At 34.0% G+C, this 22956-nt stretch overlaps 1 protein-coding gene and 1 long non-coding RNA gene across 6 annotated transcripts in view; one reads left to right on the top strand and one right to left on the bottom strand.

Annotated features, from left to right (window-relative positions):
- The window catches only part of Nlg2 (Neuroligin 2), a 512997-nt gene that overhangs the window by 335087 nt on the left and 154954 nt on the right, over nt 1-22956 (bottom strand). The gene's annotated exons all lie outside the window — the stretch shown is intronic.
- On the top strand, nt 5526-16778 carry LOC141455854 (uncharacterized). 2 transcript variants are annotated; one of them, XR_012459490.1, is made up of 4 exons: nt 5526-8436; nt 9054-9241; nt 14588-14789; nt 16485-16778. It is a non-coding gene; the product is annotated as an uncharacterized lncRNA (long non-coding RNA). The 2 variants fall into 2 exon arrangements; XR_012459491.1 differs by lacking the exons at nt 14588-14789; nt 16485-16778 and adding an exon at nt 11685-12299 and having other exon boundaries at nt 5703-8436.

Below are 22956 nucleotides of genomic sequence, written 5' to 3'. Positions count from 1 at the left end.
TGACGTCATTTCATAAACCTGTCTGTCTTGTCTCGGCTTTTTATTTTTTAATTTAATAATAAATTTTTTTAGTGGAGGTAAACAAAGATTAAATTAAAATTCCATTTAGACAGAAGCCACTCGGTCGACAATTTTCTTCCCAAGTTCCGTCATGAAATAAGTTGGGAGAACAAATTTTAACTTTGCTAGAAAACTTTGTACTTAATTAAGTAGGAAATTAAAGTAATAATAATGTAAACTTAACCATTTCTTTGACCCCTTCCTCTCGCTTACACATACAACTTCAAGGGAGCAATATTGCGTTCCTGTCAGATTTCCCAAATTAAGTATCCTCTAGAAAGAATTCATTTCCTTTTGCTGAAAGAGAAATCCTGCTTTTTATTTTTTAATGTGATAAGTCGTAATATTCCATACTGAATCTAGTTATGTAGTGAATTATTCTATGCAATATGGTGGCTTGCTTAAGGATTCGATCAGAAAGTTAGTGGAATCACAACACAGCGATAGATTATTGCGGATAAGAATGACGTGTAATTGGATGAAGAATGAAGATATGAGTTATGGAAGCGACCAATTCAATAAATTATTAATATTGCTTTATTCTGTTTGAATGATTGATAATATGAAAACAAACACTAACTAATTAAGCACATATAGAGCTTTAGAGAGCAGAACAGAGATTGAAATGCAAACTTTCCTCACTAGTACAATAATGTGTCCGTTATCTAATATTTACAGAAAAATATCAACACCCAGTCTGAGCGTAACGTGTGGTGTGTTAATTTGAATAATTTATAGGAACTAAGGTATTGCATCGATTCGTGACACCTGTTGGCAGCTGGCCGTTAAAATACCGCCTGCAAGGCTAGTTCTCAATCAGTAGATCGTTCTGGGATCTCTGAGACACAAAAAAAAATCTAATAAGGAACATTCCCATTTCCAAAATTTGCTACTTTTTTATTTTTATGCATATTTTGCAGACATATAATAATGTATAACTTCAATAAGGTACCAGCTGGTGGTAGACAAATGATTTTTTTCTAGAGCTTTTACTAAGCAGATGTAAAAATGTAAGCCATTGCCGTAACAATAGTAATGATCATTACGTCAGCATTTTGTTCCAAACACACCCGAACCCGTCTACTTACTCCTATTATAGTTTCTTCTCGAGCTTTAGTTGCTAAACGATTTTGGACCAAGTCCAGTTGAATGTAAGAGAAATTTTCTGTTTTTCTCTTTTTCTATTTCCATGTGTTTTCAAAGTCCTGGGAAATTGCCTTTTCCAGATTAACTGTAACAAAAGTGTAGAAATTATTTTACTACTATCAGTGGGAATTTCGCTTTAGTGGTGCGCTCCAGTAAAAAGATTGATTCCCATCCTTATAAAAGATTTTATACAAAAAAATCTCGTTGAGGAATTCCTTGAAATTGTTCCTTTATTTATACTAGCTAGTTGTAGTACTTTAGGGGAAATTTAAGAAGAAAAATTCTTGTAATTTTTCATTATTTGAGGGTTGTAACAAAGACTGTGAAGTGATCGGGGGTGAGATCTGTCAGAGACATACCCGGAAGAGAATTGAGACATGACTCGTTCTGAGCAAATCTTGGCTAGGAAATGCTGAAGGGTATTCTAAATCACGGAACGTCTCAAACGGCAGTTTAGATCTTCCAATTTGTAGATAAAGAAGTTTGACACCTTGTATGAAGGGGTTTGTCTTCTAAGTGTGCGGATTCCATGTTAGTCGTTTATGTTTAATAGCCCAAGGTGGCGCACCAAGAGTCCCTCAGGAGGATGAAAGTGTCACGCTTGCATTTTTGGGCGTTCTGTTTTGTGCTCCACTTTCTCCGACTAATTTCTCATACTTAGAGAACATTAAATCATGGAACCATGGTTTACAAAAAACAACTCAAGAAAAAAATCTGCAATCTCCTTTCTCGAAGAAAGAATAAGTATAAAATTTGTGGTGACCGGCTTGGAGAAAGACAGAGAGATCTCTTTCGCTTCTTCTCTCGAAGAAAGCCTAGGCTATCCGAGACGATACTCCTAACCAGCCCCAAAACATAAATACCCAGTTAAGGGCGCCTCTGGCGGGATAGCACAAGCCTAAGATGAGGGAGGGTCCAAAATAACAAAATAACTCAAATAACTCAAAATAACAGAAAAATCGTATGATCGAAACTTAAAATAATAGGAAAGTATACACAAATTAATTATATTAAAAACAAAAAATAAGAGAAACCCCGTATACTAAATAACAATAACGCTAAATACTACAAGGTAAATAATACAAATGGCGATAACGTTATTCGAGGCACTGGCCAGACCGTGCGTTCGAGAAAGAATTACTTTTTAATGTTTGGACGATTAACATATTTCACTCTGGCTGTGCAATGATCACCCCAAATTTGTGATAAAATATAGCCAAATGCGGCAGTCCCTGCCATCTATCGGCATTTTGCGGTTACAAATTTAATCATATACATTTTAGAGAAGAATCAAGATACAAAATTGACAAAATAATAATTACCTAATGATTAAAGGCACGGCCGATCTTGAATAATTAAAACACTCGATATCCTTCTCCCTTATCCCTAATTATCCCTTAAAGACCTCATTAAGGCATCTAATTAAAACAATTAAACTATCTCCCCCAACGGCTTAACATTTGATATAATTATTTTAACATGGAATTTAGGTTGAGGTAAAGGGCAAAAAGCTGTTGTAGTCGAGAAACTGGACAGGAGAAGGGTGGCTTTGTTTAGTACAGTTAGGTTTATATCTTGTAAACTAGGCCGCAAGATTACTACAAGGTTAACCTCCAACAAGGGAGTTTTGTGGTCCCTTAGGGCTAAAGGATTTAGAAGGCGGCTAAAGTAAAGAAAAATACCGGCCCCACGCCACTTCTTCCGTGTGACGCCATACCTATGTCTCCTTTGTGGTGGTTCAGTTCTATTTTTTATCCCTACATGCTCTATTTTATATATATATATATATATAAATGTGTATGTGTGTGTTGTAAGGAAGTGAAAGAGAGAGAATGTTTTAGCAAAATGGTTAAAGCAAGTAGCACTCTAATAATATAGCTATTATTACATTTTAGATTACGTAAACTAGTAACTAAAAATCTATTGTAAAGACAAGCAACTGTTTTCGTAAACTTGCCAAAAATCTGCGATGAATCAAAACATGTTTATTTTTAATCCGGTTAAGGCTTCGAATCTCAAGGTTATGAAAGCTAATATAAAGAAGAGTGGACACCAGTTGCTGTTATTTCTCAAAGCATTCGTTGATCGTCTGTTTGTTCAAGTAAAAACCGACCTGCAAGGAGCGAGCTTCAAGGGATTTCTGGGATAAGTTTAAAAACAAAGTTTTAGTACTGATGGCCACTTTTGGTAGTTATATTTCCAAAGAGCGATTCGAATATGATCAGTCAACGTTCACTCCTAGCGATGAAGTAGACAACTCTAAACATCTTCAGTGATCCAATATGCCTAATGAGATCGGTTATTGAGGATTAGTTGCTTAAATCACATAAGTGGGAGCAGGCCAGATCATAGGCGAACCAAAAAGTTTTTACCCACAACTTAGTCGCAGGAATTTACGGCGGTCATTAATTTGATCCTTTGATCTTTTTTACAGGTCATTTTAATTTTATTTTCAGAGAGTAAACCAGTACAAGTTGGGCCTGGGTGAAGGTTTTGTATGGCTCAGGGTTCCGCTCTTCGTAGAAAAGAAATCCATGTCTCCATAATTTTCTATGGAACCTCTTATCCGATTAATAAACGTCTAACTAAGATCAAAAAGGAATGGCTCTGCCTGTGGAAGGTACAGCAGGCTCTCTGGTTAGCTTTCAATAGGTTAGCTTTCTTACGTCCTGAGATATTTCAGCCCAACAAACAAAGCTGTTGTCGTCAATGACAGCACTAACCAAGACATAATACTCAGGAGAAGCAGAAGGGATAATAAAGATAGCGGTTAAAAAGATTTGTGCAAATATTGTTCTCGAATAAATAATAAGTATTATTTATCTAGTACTAATATTGTGAGAAGTGATTAGCATCCGAAGTACGAGTATCAGCTCGTAGTCAGCATTCTGTATTCAGGATGGCAGAACCAGGTCAAGGAGCAGGAGTACAGGATGGTTTAGCATGCAGCCATTAGATGAAGTTATGATATTTCGGGAGAGGGTGGAATAGTAGGGCATCGTGTGTTATATATGCAGGAAGTATACTTCTCATTTCGCACTTTAATCAGCGAAAATGTAGTAGGGCATGCTTCACAAAGCTCGCAAGGTACGAACAGAAATGAAATACTGGAAATAAAGTAATTCAGTAGGGCAAAGATGGAAGAAACGGGATAAAGAATATTATTAACCTACACTCACATGAAGAGCCTGGGGATTTCCTTACAGTGTGTTTAAAATTTATACATCTCTACCAACCATGGAGGAATCTCTGAATTCTCATCAAGGATACAGCATCTGAACTACCAGGATATGGTGCACATTACTTATGCTGTTCTTTGTTAATCAATCTTGAGCAAGAAGGAATTAATAAATAACAATAATAATGCAGTTTTTTTTGAAATATAATTAACACAAGAATAACACAGAGAAATCATTTAAAAAAGGACGCAACATTGTTAGGTTATTTAGGGTTAAGAAATTGGATAGTAACAGTTAATTTAGCTACACAGGCAATCGAGATCTTTGGCTTCCCTCACAATAGATGCCCTCTCCCCACTCGTCTCTGTATTATAATATTATATTTCGCCTTCGCTAGCCATCTTATCACTTGCAGCTTCTTCAGATCAGTATCAGCTTTTCCATTAATGTATACTTGAAAACATACCTTATGGTAAACAGTTTCCAAAACAACTTGAATGCAGTGTACAGACTAATCGTGCTGCATCGATTTTGCTTATTTGTTAGGAATTATTTACTAGGCGGAGCGTAAAGTTTACTATCTCTTTCTCTCTAAATAATTTCTGCGAGGAAAGCTTGGTTATGCTAAAACTGCACCATTGCTAAGAACCATACTGTGTGCAGAACTGAACAGCTAGTTATGTAGCTAAAATTCCACAGCTCTTTAATATTCATTAATTTAAATTAAAGACTATGTAAATATTTAAAATTGCAGTGAAGAGACCATGATATGAATATTCCTTGATCAGAGTTACAACAAACTTCCTACTATACATACAGTAAGGAATATAGTACATGTATATGTTATATTATAAAACTGTGTGGCAATATTCTTCCGTTATATAGTTTCCCTTTGTTATATAATATTGTTATGAAAGAGAATTCATGAGACTTTCCTTCGTACTAAATGCAATTATATCAACTTTCATCAAATTTTATTCATATAAGGAAATTCCTGTTTTAGATTATTTGATTTTAACTTTAGAGAGGATGCTGCAGGCAATATATTACTAACAATGTTGACTTGGAGGAAACAGCTTGCAGGTAAATTTTCAGCAAACCCAGGAGAACAAGGTTACTTTAAAAAAAAATTATTTAGTAATTTACAATCTGTATAGAAGTGTATCGTGCGTGCAGGAGGAGAGAAATTATAGCGCTCTCTACTGGAAACCCAAGTTCATTCTCCATGGAAGTCTTGGAGATCACTTGCCTTTCAGTGGGCATGGTGGACTGACAGGAATCACAGAAGAAGAAAGATGTTACACGAAAGAATTAGAGTTAGTAGAAAGATTAGTATGAAAAAGTGGAGCTAATATTTTGTCTTAACGAGTTGTTGTCATCGAAAAGAGTAAGAATGGTACCTAAAGAGGATCAGCATTCTTTCAGAGGTGTTTTGAGTGGATAAGAAAGTAATGTGTTTTTAGGTTTAACTGTGAAGACGCACAGTCCTGATCTACATAGATTCGAGATTAGTAAGAGATATGAATAGTTTGTACAATAATTGTTATTGTAATCTCAAATATATTAGAATTGTGGCCCAATGGAGATTATCAAATAAAACCCTTATAAGATTGTTTATTGAAGGGAAGTCTCACATAATTAATGCGGAGGAAATATATGAAACTCCATTCTTAAGTACACCCTCCAGACCTGTCCTTTTAATCAGACTCTTGATGCTGGAGAGCGGCTCTTAAGTACAGGCCTTGGTTTTTCCTCCCCGAGAAGTAACATCCTTAGCCATAAGAGCCCCTCACACTGACACAAAACGTGCAGTGCCATTTCCTCCTCTTCCTGACAAAACCTGCAAAGGCTATCATCTACCAGGTCCATGCGATGGATGTGTTTCCTGAGTCTGCAGTGGTCAGTTAATAGGCCTACAATCATCGAGGCAGTCAGCCTCGGCGAATAGCCTCTAATGAACTCCTTCGCCTGTCTCTGCCCAGTGGTGGCAAGCCACCACTCCTGAGCCCTTCTCTGCACCCATAAGTTAATGGCCGCAGACTTTACACACTTCGGAACCCCAAAACAGGGCTCCGGGCCAACGAAGTGTCCCGCAGAGCATTCCCGGGCCAATAAATCTGCCACTTTGTTTCCCTTATGCCCTGAATGACCAGGTACCCAAACCAGAAAGACCTTATTGTGGTCACTAATTTCCTTCAGGGCACCCAGACAGTCCCAAACTAGCCTTGAATTGACCTGTTAGGGACCAATAGCTCGTAGAGCAGCCTGACTATCCGAGAAAATTACGACCTTAGAATCAATAATTCCTCGCCCGTAGTTTCAGACATTTCGTCCATTCTGGCACTATCCGGTAATAAATAATACCTCAAATTATTTTCGATAACGCGGTCCGACCTCCATAGAAGAAAATCTTACGCTGTAAAAATGGCCAAAACATAAGTTTATAATACAGCGCCAGGGAAATTTTTTCAACAATGTTTATTGAATTCATGAGACTGAAAACTAAATTAGTGCAGAACATTAACAAAAAGAAAAAAAAAAGAAGATATTCTACGAGCTGAAGGGCACAAAAAAAGTGCCAAGGAAATCTGGACAGTTAAATAAGGCAATTAAGGGCTCGAGAAGGTTTTGTAGAATTAATGTTGTATAGAGTGAAGACTGAACAGGAGATTGATATTCCTCCCTGCGTACAGAGCTTGGGTCTGTCGTAGCGGATCCAGAGCAGTCAGACGGCCAGCACAGCTGCACTACTAAATAACCAGGGTGCTGCTATCTAGGTTGAATAGAAGAAGAATCCGGGATAGTGTTCCTCATCAATTTTAATACACGTCATTGCCACTTGCAGTTTATTTAAACAATAAATTCTCCTTTAGAGCCCCAGCCCAAGGAATTAGAGAAAGAATGATTAAATTGAACAAAGAAATAATTTGTCGAAGGACATCCAATGAGGTTCTACACTTGCCATAATAAATTCTAATCGTATTCAATTTTGTTGTTTTTTAAAGGAACTTTGAGCTTTTCTACAATTACCTATGAGACTTTATTTAATTACAAATTTTGTTTCAAGGGATTTTGCAAGAATCAAAAAGACAAAGATAAAAAGAAATAAACTTGAAGAAAAAAATGATTCAGAGGATCTAATAATACAAATAATTCTCCTAGCAAGGAGCTGCCTCATATTGTATACAATATAAAGGAAAGTGTGAGATTATTACAATATTAAAGAAATATTACTAAACAATTTACTGATTAATAGTTAGCTAATATTGAAGTATCCATTAAGCTAAGTAAATAAAAGTGCAGTTACTTATACTCTAAGTCAAATAAACCTGTCACTTTTTTTGGGTAACCACAAAATTGTATTTCCAATCAAAATTCAAAATGGAGTTCAGTAGATTTCTTTTCCAAAAAGATTGAGAGTACATGAGGGCCCATTAGGCTTCTCAGAATGATGGAACAAAGTAAAATTAACGGCATGAATGGATTTTGGCATTATTTCTGGGCATATGTTTGTTGAACGTGAGGATATATCTGTAAAGGCGCGGAGAAAGGGGTATATGTTGGAGAAATTATCCTATACATTATTCATTCCAGGTCTCATATACATTAGCAAGTGGTATGCTCCCGACAATATTAAACAGGCTGCAAAAGGGAGTATGCAGGCGTACAATATTACAGAGATATTGCCCCAAGTTCAACAGTATTCATCGAATTTACCACCAATTCTTCTCCCAACTCCCCCCAAACATTTTATTCATTAGTATGGGTATTAAACTGTTAAAGGCTTAGATTTTGTTATTCATAACAAAACATTTATTTTGCCAGCTGATTTTTTAGTTTAAATTTCAGGGTTTTTTAAAAAAAATTATTTTCAGATACACTTTGCTAATTCTTATGGTTTTAACAGCTGCAAAAACTGTAGGTATTTCTCGCAAATATAGGATCACGGAAAGTATTTTGTATGTGAACTAAATTTCATTTATTACTGAACATTGTGAAGATTAATGTTTGAACTCAAATTTTGAACAACTCCAACTTGGAAAAAAAAATGGTAAATGCCTTTTTGATTGTTTAAATCATGTAATATCTTTTATTACTGTAGAGTAAAAGTCATCTTCTTTTTTTTTAATTTCTGGTGCAGATCGATTCATCGAAGGGAAAAAAATAAAATAAAATTGGTTTTAGCCAAGATTTCCATGTCATCTTTAAGGCTGTAAAATGTATTTGTCAGAAAAAATAAATATTTGTATATTTACAACTGCAACAATTGTTGCATCAAGTAAATTTGATCTTACTTGTTCAGTTCTCTTGTAATGACATGGTTAGAGTAATCATTACAAGAGAAATAAATTTGAATGTTAAATAAGCAAAATTTCAAATAGTTCTGAACTAGTTATTTGGACTCCAAAGTTTGGCAAAAATAACCCTGAAATTTGATTCATGATGGATGCTGGAAGATCCGAAACATCTCTGTTTATCTTTTAGAGAAATGAAAAACAGTTTTTGTAGCTTTTCTTTGGTGTATCCGATTACAGTGGAAACAAAATTAAGAGAAATGAATTCAGCTAGTGGAAAAAAAAAGCAAACAATAATGTTAATATTCCAGTTATTTTTTTCCGGTACGTCAAAGAAGTCATCTAAAGAGAATTTATTTTTAATATTGTGCAGAAAAACGAGAGAAAGACAAATTGATGTTGAAGAAAAAAGAAGCAAAATGAACACAGATTACTTAAGAGAATAAAGAAAAAAAGAAGTACTGGAATAGAGGAAGCGAAATATGGAAGAAGAGATTAGATAGTGCATGAATCATAAGTGAACCTTATGCGATGCTAAGCATACGAGAAGATCTGTATAAAGTGAGTGCAAAGGCTAGTCCAGGAAAGTGGGTTGGACGATGGACATGCTGAGACGTGTCTTGGAATATTATTCCAGAAATGTATCCTTAAAAGAAAAAAGACGGACGCTTCCTTTTATAATGTAGGAAAAGATAGAAAGTAAAGGCCAGAGTGTGGCCTCAGACTCACCTCACTCTAGCCCAAACATGCCTGGCCTTAAACCATTACAGAAGGTTTAGCTTGGGTTATATATGTATAGCCGCCCTCCAGAGAGTGTGCCCTTATCCACACTCACACAACCGAAGGGGTATTACGCCCTTTTCTATTTCATCTCGTTCACTCTCTCCTCTCTTAAGACCATGAAGGAATGCTTAAACGTGAACTGCTCTACACTACTTCCTCCACATCTTCCACTTATATACCCCTTGGGGTCGTTCAAAAAAAAAAAAAATCGATCAAAGAATTCAGGGATATGGGGGAGATTTTTTTTTTTTTTGGAGAATCTTAAATGTTCAGCTTATCTAGAGATGGATAACAACTGCGTCCGCTTTCTATCCTGATATCCTTAATGTCGTATAAATGGCCGAAGAAGGACGACATCTATTTATCCGATGGCTGATCCTTTCTATACAACCAGCAGACTACACTTCCGGTCTATAGAGAGAACCAATGAGGATAAAAATGTGTGTCCACAGACCGCTTTCTATCTAAACAAGAAAAATTACTTTACTATTATCATCTCCAAAAATAAATTTATGTATTGCTATACACATACTCGTACTTGCCTACTTTTCACTTTCTTCCAAGCTATATAGGGCTTTCAAGCCACCCAGGCTGTACCAGGACTCCATTATTTAGAATATCTTGTAGACTAAAATGGAAAATAGAGTGTTTTCTGTATTATTTACTTGTTATTAACGGATATTTCGCAATGTTAAAACGTTCAGCAACTAAAAAGGAATGTTAAAAAGATTTCAATTTAGTGCGCACCTTCAACGCCAATTTTTTGAATCCAATCTCAGGCAATTCATTCACGGATCAATTTCTTTAATCAAACGAATCTTTAAGAGAGAGAGAGAGATATAGGTATTCAAAAAATGAGAGGGAAATAGAAACCTAATCGAATGAAAAAAATAAACAATAGATATCTTTGATTTTAACCGACACAACACTGTTCTTTTTATTAATCTCCATTTAACCAATCAAACAGAGAATTGCATAGCAAGTGTGCTACCGCGGATAAAATGAACGATATTACCCCAAAATAACACAATCAATCACCAATTTTTAACACATAAATTTCCCAATAAATAGAAAACTACTCTGAATAAAGATCCTAACACCACACTTCTCACATAAGCAGATGACACCGCCTTACTGTCCACCAATCATGATTCTGTACTTGCTCACAGAAATCTGCAATCATATCTCTTCTCATTAGTACAATGGTTCAAGAGATGGGCTATTAAACTTAATGAAACTAAGTCGCAAAACATCACCTTCACTCTTCGTCGCATTACTCTTCCTCCAGTCTTCTATAATCTAACACCTCTACCAGTAGTAAACGTTGCCCGCTACCTTGGGCTTTACTTAGACCCGAAGACTTTCTTGGAATCCCCACACTAGACTTAAAAGAACAGAACTAAACAGACGCTATCGACTACTTAAAAGACTCTTAGACGATAGATCAAAACTCACTCTGTACCACAAAAGACTAATTTATACTTCTATTTTAAAACCCATCTGGGCGTATGGAATAGAGAAGTGGGGTTCAACCAAACGTTCCAATCTCCAAAGGATTCAATCTCTACAATCTAAAACACTTCAAACTATTGTACACGCTCCTTTTTATGTCTCCAACCTGACTATAGACACTGACCTTAACATTCCTTTTGTCACACAAGTTGCTAAAACAAGATACAGAAAACTCCACTTCAATCTGCAATTTCATATAAATCCTCTAGCTAAAAATCTTTCTTCTAGAACTCTTCCTGACAACCCGACAAGACGCCTTAAGAGACAGTGGCCTCGTGATCTCCTCTCTAGTGAAGAGAGTGACCAATAGCCTGTTTTTGGAGTGTTACCACTGGGTAACTTCTCCACTCGTATACCTCTGTAATTCATAGTTCTGTTATCCACTGTTACTTATAGCGCCAACGCGCTGATTGTAGCATAAATAAACGCCAAAAAAAAAAAAAAATTATTCTGAGTTGTTAATACTAACTTCTACAAAATATGGAATCATATCTCACTTTAATAATAAATAGGACATTTTGTTATTTTTTTTAATTATGGAAGTGTTAAACGTTCAAACGACACTATGACAGTCTAAATTTCTCCAAGTATTACAAATTTATTTTCTCATAAATGACAACTTTACGAAACCGGTAAATAATCTACTATTTATGTCACTATGATTCTTCAAAATCAAAGTTGATTCGCATAAATTCTTGCGATATTACAGGGAATTTAGAGCTATTTTAGAGCTAAGCTTATGGACCCAGTTTCTTCAGAATGGATTTCTGTAAGAGCAGGAGAAACTGAAGGATTAGAGAAAGAAGATGTAACTTTAATGATGACTAATTGGTGACAACAGAAGGACACACATATGAAAGCTGGATAGAAATAATGGCGAAGTAGTTAGGGAAAGATAAATACAAATGGAAGAACAGTGAGGCAATAACTAAAAATGAAACGATGAATTAAAGATGGGACTATGGCTACATCCCGAAAAAGTTGTACAATATGGAAAAGAGAATTGGGAAAATCTTCCGCCCAGATACGGGAACTAGTTGCCAGAATTTTAATTTTTTTTCCTTGTTTTCAATTTTTCCCTTTCTGCTACTGAATAAGCAAAAATGTTTTTTTAAAGTTCCAGATTTTTGTTGTTTTTTATTGACTTTTCCCCAAAATAACTATTTCACTGAGACGTTCCAAAGACGTGGTTTTATAATTGATTTGTCTTTGACCAGTGTAATAATTATTACTTAAATTATTTATTAATCCAATTATTAGTTTTATTGTTAATGATTAAACATGATTTAATCAGTTCTACTGAATGTTGGTCCATAATTATTCTGTGCACATTATCTCCTGATCCTATTTAGTTATCCAATTTCTATTCAAATTTAATGATCTTGAAGTAAGCCACGAGGAACATCTTGACTACTTGAGTCAATTTTATCCACTCACAGCATTTTTGCTACGTACAGATTTGTAACTATAGAATTATTATTATATAGATAATTTTAACTTGCAGTATCTCAAAATTATATTCGACTTTATAAACGAACAAATCCCCTTTAAATTGGGCACTTCGGATTCTACGAATAGGCCTCTACAGTGGCTGGACCTGTCTTATAATAAGACATTCCCACGTTTTAAACACAAGAGAGAAATGCATCCAAAATCATTGTCCATACATCCAAGAACGCGAAAGAAGGCAGCTCGCCTTTATCCGAAATATCATTATAATTATTATTATTTATTACCTCAATTACCCGAAGCAGTTAGAGATTGCTATTCAAAGAGATAGCTTCATCCTGTAAATCTCTGCACCAGCACAAGTGTTAATTTAAGAGAACAACGGAAATCTGCGGACAAACCGATTTGATTATCTAGCAGAATAATTGATTTATGTGATTGTGCCAAGATGACTTTGGGTGAGACCCTACTGATTGTATAATCGAAAATGTGATTAGGTCAGCAGTGCTGGATGAGATCACACAGATTTTATCTTTAGTGCACGCATTTTCTGCCCGTTATTGGACTTTTGTTCTTCTTTAGAGTCTGTTAATTAATCATTTTGATGCAAAGACTTGGACATAAAGTAAGTTTCCTTTCTTTCTAACACATTCTACCAAAATCAATAACGTGGTCACAAATAATGTAGTGTGAGACTGTGATGAAGTCAATGAAAGTTCGAAACGTTCAGGTATACAAAAACATGTGCACTTCAACGGATAATATCAGAGGTATTATTATTATTATTATTTTTTGTACATGTACAAAATACATAATATGGATAAAATATTTGGTTTAACGTAGACAATAGAATTATTGATACTAGTTAGCAGGGATCGAAAGAAAATAAAAAAAATGTGCTGCACATAGAAGAAAATAGAGAATGGTGGATTAGAATGAAAGGGAATTGGTCCTCAAGAATTGAACTAGACGTATCATATTACTAAGAGATAATGGATTGTAACGGAAACTGATTGGGATGGAGGAGTGAAGAGAAAGCTCGGCTTTTATTCTTCCACTTTCAGAAAAGCGTTCTGTCCGTTTCCATTCGTCTAAGAAGCGAACTGAACACTATGTGACAAGGTAACACAGAAGGTAATGTTAAGAGATAGATAGATACTCGACAGAGAAAGAGGCGAAGAGAGTTAGCGGAGGAGATACAGAAAAGAAAAACAATTGGACTAATCAAGCGACGAGAATTGTGTTCATGTACAATTCTTTTATAGAATCATTAAATTGAAGAAAAGAGAGTTAAATATTTTTGAACAATATCAAATGTACTCTTCCCTTAACAACAAAGATGTAGCAACATCTTTCCTTTGCTTACAATTTTCGTTCCATTTCTAATTTCCACTATTGACACAAAACTTACAAGAAAAATCATTTCGCAGGTAAATATGATTAGAATATAAAAAATAAAATTATTCTTATTTCTTTCTCAAAATTGATTCCATCCATAAGATTTAGCATTTTACAGCTGTCATCAAGAAATGACGTTTTCGCTTAGATTTTCAACGTAGGTAGCTTGAAGGGCCTTATAATGGGCTTCAAAAGATTAAGGACAAGGATGATCGTATTCTCTCGTTACGTTATTATATTAACTGTAAACTACATATATTAATTATTAAGTATGACAGCCCTTCTTACAAATCTTAGGATTAAATTAAAACTGTTTTGATTAGAATGTCTTTACTTCTCTCATTTAATAACAATTTTAATTCCATTTTATATTTACCACATTGAATTTAATTCCCAACTGGATCAGTGTCTTTTATGCAGATTAAAAGCTAAATAACTTACCAAATAGATTAAGGAGATAACTTATAAAAAGAGATTTTTTAATAATTTCTGTTTTTGCTGCAGAATGAGAGGCGTATTCCATTTTGTTTTTATAGCTTCTAAGATTATTTCTTTTATGACCACTAATAATAAAAATGAACTTATTATAATTTACCATCATAAAAGTTATTGCTAAATAAATAAAAACAATTTAATTATATTAGATTTAATTTTGCATAAAAGTATTTTATTTATAATTATATGTTCCGACATATCTACGGTCACTTCATTATTCTTAAACCAAACGTTTAATTGAACTTAATTTAATTTTATACATTTCTACAGCTGCAGGAAATGAAGAGGCAGTTTATCTCAAGAATGAAAAGATAGAGTAAAAAAGGTAAAAGGAGGCTGAGAATACAAATTGGATCTAATGATTTCCAGAAAAGCCCATTTGTAGACACATCCCATTTCTATTATTTAGTAGGAAAGATAAAACTATTTCGGTAATCATTCATACTAGGTACACTTCAACTAATTGGTATTGGTAAGCAATTAAAATGTATTAAAAAGAAAAAAAAATTGTACAAATCTAAGCGGATACAGTTTTCTCATTTCCTGTTTAATCATCAAACTTCCGTTTCAGTTATTGATTTAGCTGTTATACTTCAGCTGTTAACAATTGATAAATTACATAACCCGAGGATAATGTTTATTTAAGTTTGTTTATTTAAGGGCAGTTAATTTAGGGAGAGATAATCTAATTGGCTTGAAATTAACCAGCTTCACCCTACGAACTTTTAAGCGAGAGTCATAGCGGAAGTGAAATGCCCCAAAATTAATCTTCAAGTTTTTTATTTTGATTTCATTACACGCGTAATGAACACGTTATGATTCAGGAAATGGGGAAGAGACCCGATAAAATAATGAGTAAATAGGAATTATTTGATGAAAGAATTATTGACATAAATGAAAGCAGCAATGCAGTCAGTCTCTGTTGTTTGATTGGCTACTTCAAACAGTGTTCAACAATACGCTCAAGTGAAATATCACTTAGAGAAAGAAAATTCTCCGGACTCTACGCACGAACTCGCGCACATGATTAACACTCATCACCATAAACTTCTTTTAATAAAAGATAAGTTTCAGTAGCGGTTTCACCAAGTTTCATGTGAAATTTCACGACAATTCGTTGCTCTACTATATGTGTAGTATCATGTTTTCGGCAAAACGAAACTAACACCTCTTACACAAACGACGGTTCCGGTCAGACAGATTTCTATACAAACATGTGAGACGCTGCAATAGAAAGAGAAGGCTTTACGCTGCACAGCTGTCGGTCGTTAGAAATTGGCGCATGCATAGTTCTTCTGTATTTAATAGCCACACCTCGTATGTATTTAGTTACTCAGGAATCTTCTAGTTCTGTACTGACATCCCAGTTACCTGATTTTGAAACTCAAGTTTTACGGATCAGACTCCTGACATTTACCAGAATTGGGGCTACTGCTTCTTCGTTTCTACTGTAATGCGAATATGAATGAATGAACAAACAAGTACGTGTAATTAGGCGCCACGGTAGAGGAGCTGTTAGACAGAGGCTGGAAAGAGAAGAATTATTATGGTGCTAAATTCGATTCCAGGTCAATGAAGCCTAATTTGGTAGTTGCACATTAAGTTGCTTTTTTTTGTAAAATATTTTTTACTAACGTACTTTATGGTGATAGTACGTCGTAGACAAAAAGTATGCTCAAGAATACAGCTTTTTCCTGGGCAGTTGCCCACTTTACTAAACACATTTCTTAGTATTGGAAACAGTTTTCGAAAATGGTAGCGATTCACTTCGTTTACACACATAGAAATATTACTTTTATTTGAAACTTTTCTTCAAAGAACTACATTCAAGCGATAAGTTCTCATCAAAAATGTTTTACTGTTTCTTATCACTTCAATAATATTAATGAATTGATTATTATTTTTTGTGGGTCCTAAATCCCATGATTTCATCAATCCACCGGAAGAACAACTTTGCAAAACCATTATTTTTTCCGCTTTTATCTAATTTTTTTCTTCAAAAAAAAGTTTCACTTTGAACAACGATTTTACTGAGCTTCTGGAGGAGCTGTCACGTCAAGTTTCCTTCAACGACATCATTTTATTACTGTGAATATGAATAAAACATTAATACCATCTAATTTCTCACTAAAAGGAATCTAAATTTTAAGAAAATTTTACTTTACAGCTTTAAAAGATCCTAATGTGTTGCTTTCATGACGATTCGTTGTTGCAGCTTCCAGCATCCGTGTAATAATAAAAAATTGGATTAAATATGTAATAAAAATTCAAGTCTTAAAATGAATTGCCTTTTACTTTTTTTAGACTACACAATTGTATTTTGCCTTACAATCTACACGTTTTTCATCAAGAAAAACACACATCAATTTTACTTATTTTAACAGCCAGTACAGCTTAAACTCTGTTTTTTTTTCAATACATCAATACTAGTTTTCAGATGTCTTTTTTATCTAAATCATTATTATCACCTTTTCTAAACATTAAATTGAATTCAATTTTAATTGCGTTTTTTTTTAATTTAAGCAACTAATTATTGGCGTTGATTGTTTTTCCCTTCTTTTTTCGCTTTGGCAACGCTTCAGTTTATTTTAATGAATTATAGTATAATTTTTTTTATCGCTAATAGAATTACAGTCGGTTTTTAATTAAACAGCTTCAGATTGGCCAGAGTGTTGGCCCATAATTAATCAAGAGTTCTATTACGTTTCAAACCACATTTACAACTGAAAAACTGTTAGTTCCAATCCATTCGCAATCAGCAAATTGATTGTGATTATTAAGGCAGAGCAGTGCGTCAGAAAAATACTCATTTACCTCAAAATGTTGGTGATCAGATGGAGATTTTAAATAAAATTCAATAAAAAATAAATAAATGTGCGGTTGCAATAAAAAAAAAATCAGACCGGAAACCAATAAGTAATTTAGTTAAACCACGCATATATACAATATTTTATCACAAACAATTTCCTTGTTTAACTGAAAGCTCTTTTTTGGATCAAAACTTACAGCAAAATTATAGTGCAACGTTTATTCAGCTTTTACAATGCTTATTGCTAAGTGTTTATCTAATTTCTAACTTAAGCTAACTACATGTAGGATATCGACTTGTAGTAACTTGTTTGTCATTCTCAGGATGAGATTCAACTTAATGCCCCCACAATCCCGCATTGCTTGCAGGAACTATTTCACTTGTAACACTGCAATGCACTACGGAATTGAAGTGGAATAAAGATTTAAACCTTTGCTGTAAGGGAATCTTGTTGTAGGTAGACAGCCCCCTTGTAAGGACAGGCCGAAGTTCCATCTCTCTCCCTCCTGTAGCTAGACTTCATTCTAAATGGTTCGCTCTTCAGTTCCCTTCAGTTTCTTTCTATTTTCTTCAATTAGTCTTCACTCAACTTGCCTTTCAATTTCACCAGTGGATTGCAATTTACTGCAGTCTTTCCCCCCCCCCTTTGCACATTGCGCTTCAGCAATTATCAGTTATCTAGTTATGCAGTCACTATTATTTGTTCTCCTAAACTCTTTTTGCTTATTAAATCAATCAAATAAGATATAGAATCTATACTTTGTTATAGATGAAATTGTTATGTACATTAGCCTAAATCAAACAAAAGATAAAGCTTAGGATGGAAGATTTGCGAGGAATCGGTCAAATAAAACAACTCGTCTCTTTGCCAACGTTTCAACAAATATATTGTCCTCTTCAGGGCCTGGATATTACAAATACAAAACAATTTACAGAGTCAGTAACATAGAAAAACAGTAAAAATCAGTAATACAAAAATAAACAGTAAAATACTGCTGGATCCTAAGTTTAACAATTTACGGTCACGAAACCTATATATTCAAAACATAAAGCTTTCTCAAATAATTTCAATAAACCCTATTCAAGACAGGGAAAAAGTATTACAATAAAAGCATTATTTTCTGAAAATTAAAACCTTCTTAAATTGATGCTATACAATACACATTAGTACACCCAGTTAAACGTCCTGTAGTGTACAAATTATCGTAAACGTTGAGGCATTTGTGCATACAAAGAGAAGAAAAAAAGATGTAACTACATTTAAGAATGGCAAAGATAGCAGGAAACGAATAATCAGAAAATCTGGTACAGGAAAAACTGATAAACATTTTTGTACACCCGACTTTGTTTTACCATTGCTCGAAGAGGAGGATCTTATCGCGAAGGAATATAACTACTGGAACTGGAGTGGCCAATAACCCTAAGTAAACCTCCAAATCCAAGCCTTTTCCAGCAATATTTTGAAAAGTAAATTTTGTGTAGACTACCATAACAATGTAGACCACAGTCTAACCTGAAAAAAAAAAAAAAAATTAGGGCGCCCGGATTGGAAAGGAACTTTTCCATAGAGAAAAATCTCCATCTGTTAGTAAGTTAGAAAATAAGATTAAAGAAATGTTGACAAAGCTTTTCTTCTACTTAGTCTGCTTCGTAAAAAAATAAAATAAAACAAAAGTTTTCTAGAAACCACAATTTAGATATACTCGCAGAATTTTGTTTTTGTGGGAAGGATTTATTTAGTGGCTCCCTTAAGTTTGTTTTAATAATGTTTAGTTAATGTTAAATCATACTACTGATTATGATTGTGGTCTTATTGTTATGGCTAGTTATTATAGTGTTCAATGTATTAGTATTAGTTTTACTTCGCATTATATTGAAATAGAAATAGTTGTGATTAGTTTCTCAAGAGGGAATAGTTTTAGAAGAGCATATTATATAAATTTATGGAAGAAGTATCTATAAACTTTCAGGCGTTAGGACCAGGAAAACACAAACTTACCAATATATTGACTGGCTAAGACTAGCCTTACACTACCACACACCCAAAATGTTTTATTGACATTTTATGGTACCTAAATCAAAGAAAAAAATAATTCTGATGAAAAATAATTAGTGAGTCTGTGACTTGATGGGATACGCTGGGTTTTTTTTTCCAGTAACTCAAATCACAGCCAAGAACAAAACGAGTGTTTCCGGTGTAAGTTCAAAATAGAGTAATACAGCAAGATTGCAATACGACAAATTCTATTATTCGGAAGGGATCAACAAACTAGAGCAGCGTTGGACGAAGTGTATAAGCCTAAAAGGAGACCATGTTGAAAAATAAAAAAGGTTTACCCCAAAAAATTAAGTAGTTTTTATTTTTGCACGGACTTTTCAAACGACCCTCGTACTTCCTCTTAGTTTGAGGTAAGAGTTCAACAAGAGAAATTAATCATTAATACTTCCCTTATTGACCTGATAATTGTCATTAAAATACCATCGCAATTGAATCCTTCATTCACTAAGACATTAGCGATAATTATAGCCCATCCTGTAAAACCACAAATCCTCGAATTCATCTTAGCCTTATCCAAAGTTGATCTTAATGTTAGCAAATTACCAAAGCAGAAATCTTAAAAGGAGTAATAATCCTTTCTCCAACTTTCAAATGTAGTTATGATTTGTGATTATATCAGATTTTAACTTAAGACTCGTTCGAAGAGTTTCCAAGTTATACTTTGGACTAAACCAAAACATTTGCACGCTAACTTGGACCAATTGTGGGGGAAGTTTTAAGCATGAAAGGGGGCTTATTTCCCCCCTTCTCCTCAACACCCAACCACACACAACCTGCCGTCTACAATATTAACAGTTATTAACTTTGTGCCTGCAAGATGCGAAGTTAATTTTACTTAGTTATGAAGTATTTAAACATACTTTATAATTTGTAATGAAAATGTTTGAGTTATTTAACACTAGATCGTTTTATAACAATAACTGTTTCCCAAAGTTATTGAAGTATAAGTAGAGTTTTCAGTAGAACATTGTTCGACAGTTAGATGTTATTGTTTTCCTCTTAATAAATTATGAATTGGTTAAAACAAAAATGTGGCATTTCAGAAAGTTTAGAAGATTTGAGTCTAGCTCAGAGGTCGGCAACCCGTGGCTCGCGAGCCGCATGCGGCTCTTTTATCCAAATTTTGTGGCTCTTCAGCCTGTCCAAAATAAATTGTATATTTCAATTTTATTGAAATAAATGAAAATTTCATTTATTAAAGTAAAGATATTTTTTCAAAAAGAATTTTATATGTGATAGGTTTGAAATTGAATAGAGTTATATTAAAATACAGTACGTAATATACAGGACTGCTGCCATTTTCATTCAAATACAGGTTTAGTTATTATTTATTTGTTTATTTACTTTGCAATATGTGAAAATAATTATATAAAACATTTAAATATTATTGAATATCATAAAATAATAATTTGTGAATACAAATGATCTACAGAGTTTTTTTACACTGTCATCCTTGCGGCTCTTGGTAAGATTTATTAAAATTATTTAAGGAGAAATGGCTCTCTACTTGAAATAGGTTGCCGACCCCTGGTCTAGCTAGTTCTCAAGGCGAGAAGTGGTGATATGTAGAAGTATTCCAAGATTGACACGAACTGAAATCTTCCATAAAATTAAAAATAACAATCACATAAAATTTGAAAATAAGGTAATAGTTTTTGTTTTAATGTTGAGATTTTATCGCATTTTGAGTTCCTCTGGCCTCCCCAAAAAAATTGAATTGAGTTTTGTAAAAATTGAAATTCCTAATACAAATCTAAGAAAAAGAGAAAAAAATGGTCAAAGTTGGGTGTTTTTCAACATTACGCTTTTTCGTGCAATTTTTAACGATCAACCCTTATACAACCGGACAGTTTTAATAAATAGATCAACAAATAATTTAAATTTCACACTACATAGTTGTATAAATATTTAAACATGAATATTTACTTCAAATTATTACAGAATTAATGTGAAATCTTGTCTCAGTACATTCTGTGCACATAATTCTGTCCAAGGTGACCTGGCAAGATCATAACATAATTTTAGTACCCGAATACCACAAGCTGGGCGTAGAAGGCCCAACGTCTACATCATTCTAAGATATGTTGGTCATTTGCTCAGTACAGAGAGAGAGACAGGTGCAAATAAAGTTTTACGTTCCATAAACATATTCCTTAAAAGTTTAAACCACCTTAATTATAATAATAAATTCTGCTCTCTTGCACTGTGCCAGACTGTTGCCTACGAGTAATTGTATAATTATAGGAGAATCTCCTCTTTGATTGAAATAATCTTCCTTTCGGCCTTATCTTAGTTTAATCATCAGGAATCAACTTCAAAATAATGTTTGTAATTTAATAAAGGAACTCACAAAATAGACACTGATACGATGCGAGTTTCGTCTCTTAGCCTAGAATATTCGACATTAAAAGGGAAAGAAAGTTATTACATATCCTTAGTAAATGAAGATCATACGTTTGCAATGAACGGGCAAATTCAAAATAATTTTAATGCATAGTGAGTTATAGTTATAGCCAGCATTAGCAAAATCTGCATGTTAAACACTTGCGACGCCTGTGCTGTCATTTCTCTGCTTTTCAACATGAATTAAAGCTGGACAGTTTTTTTCTCCTACGAAAATGAAAAATTATATTTTTTAAATTCAATTGTAAAGCTAATATGCATTGTGGTACTGGGTTCGATTCCCGGTCTAGGTCTTGGATTTTATTTAATGGTTAATATGAGAAATTTACAGCCAAGTATGTCGCCTCCGTCCACGACACCTAATTGGTAGTTGGACGTAAAGCCCGCCTGAAGAAATAGGCAATTACTTTACTTTTTTTCAATTGTAATTCAGCAGTAAACTTTCAGGTTATTTTTTTTATAGTTTTCCGCGATTTCCAAAGTGACACAGCGCCAACGAGATTGTTGGAACTCCGCATTGGTACTATTACAAAAAAATACTGTAATGGTACATATTACAAAAGTTAGAACTTCTATTTGACCATATAATATTTTTGCTGGAAAATTCCAGTACTCCAGAGTGAAGGTCCCTCAAAGAGTCATTTCACCGTTAATGAAATATTAGAAGATTAGAACATCTTGCTAAAAAAATTACAGATTTTGTGAGAAACACTTGATCAGAATTGTGAATCACTTGAAACTATTTCTTGGACAAGAATATACACTGAGAATCAGAAGGTTGTTCTCCGAGAAGAACGAATTAGGAATCAGATATTTAACATTTAACATTAATTTAATAAGGTGTTTATAGTCTTCTTATAATCCTTTTAAGAATGCGAGGAACAATCACCTAACATTCAGTAGATAGAACAATTTGAAATCTTGCCGTTTTCTGCCACAGGACTAAAAATAGTTATGGTTTTTTTAAATTGATAAGTGGATATAGTTTTTTTAATGGCTACAAAACGCTTTCTGTTCGAAAATAAATAAGGCTTTTAAAATGTTCAATTAATTTGACTAATTTGCTGTTTCGCTTTTTAAAAAATTAATGGAAGAAAAAAACTGTGCGGTTGTAATGCGATCCTCAAGAAAATGAAGAGTTCTATCGATGCCAATTTTAATTAAGGGTATAGTCTGAACCGAGCGCTTGGATTCAAATAAATGAATGTACTGTAGTACTTCATCCCGCCAGCTTCAGGGGTGTGGCGGTTAGAACCGAAGGCGAGAATTAGGAATAATGAAGGCGTGAAGAGAAGACTGGAAGAAAAGGCGAACTGAAGAGAGAGGCACTGGAACAGACACAGGCCAAGATAGAGGAGGCCGTTATTT

Source organism: Rhodnius prolixus, unplaced genomic scaffold, assembly GCF_049639745.1.
Source record: "Rhodnius prolixus isolate KJV_2025 unplaced genomic scaffold, Rpr scaffold_4, whole genome shotgun sequence".
Lineage (NCBI taxonomy): Eukaryota > Metazoa > Arthropoda > Insecta > Hemiptera > Reduviidae > Rhodnius > Rhodnius prolixus.
The sequence above is the reverse complement of the archived record's forward strand: the minus strand, read 5'-3'. Positions and strand labels throughout refer to the sequence as shown.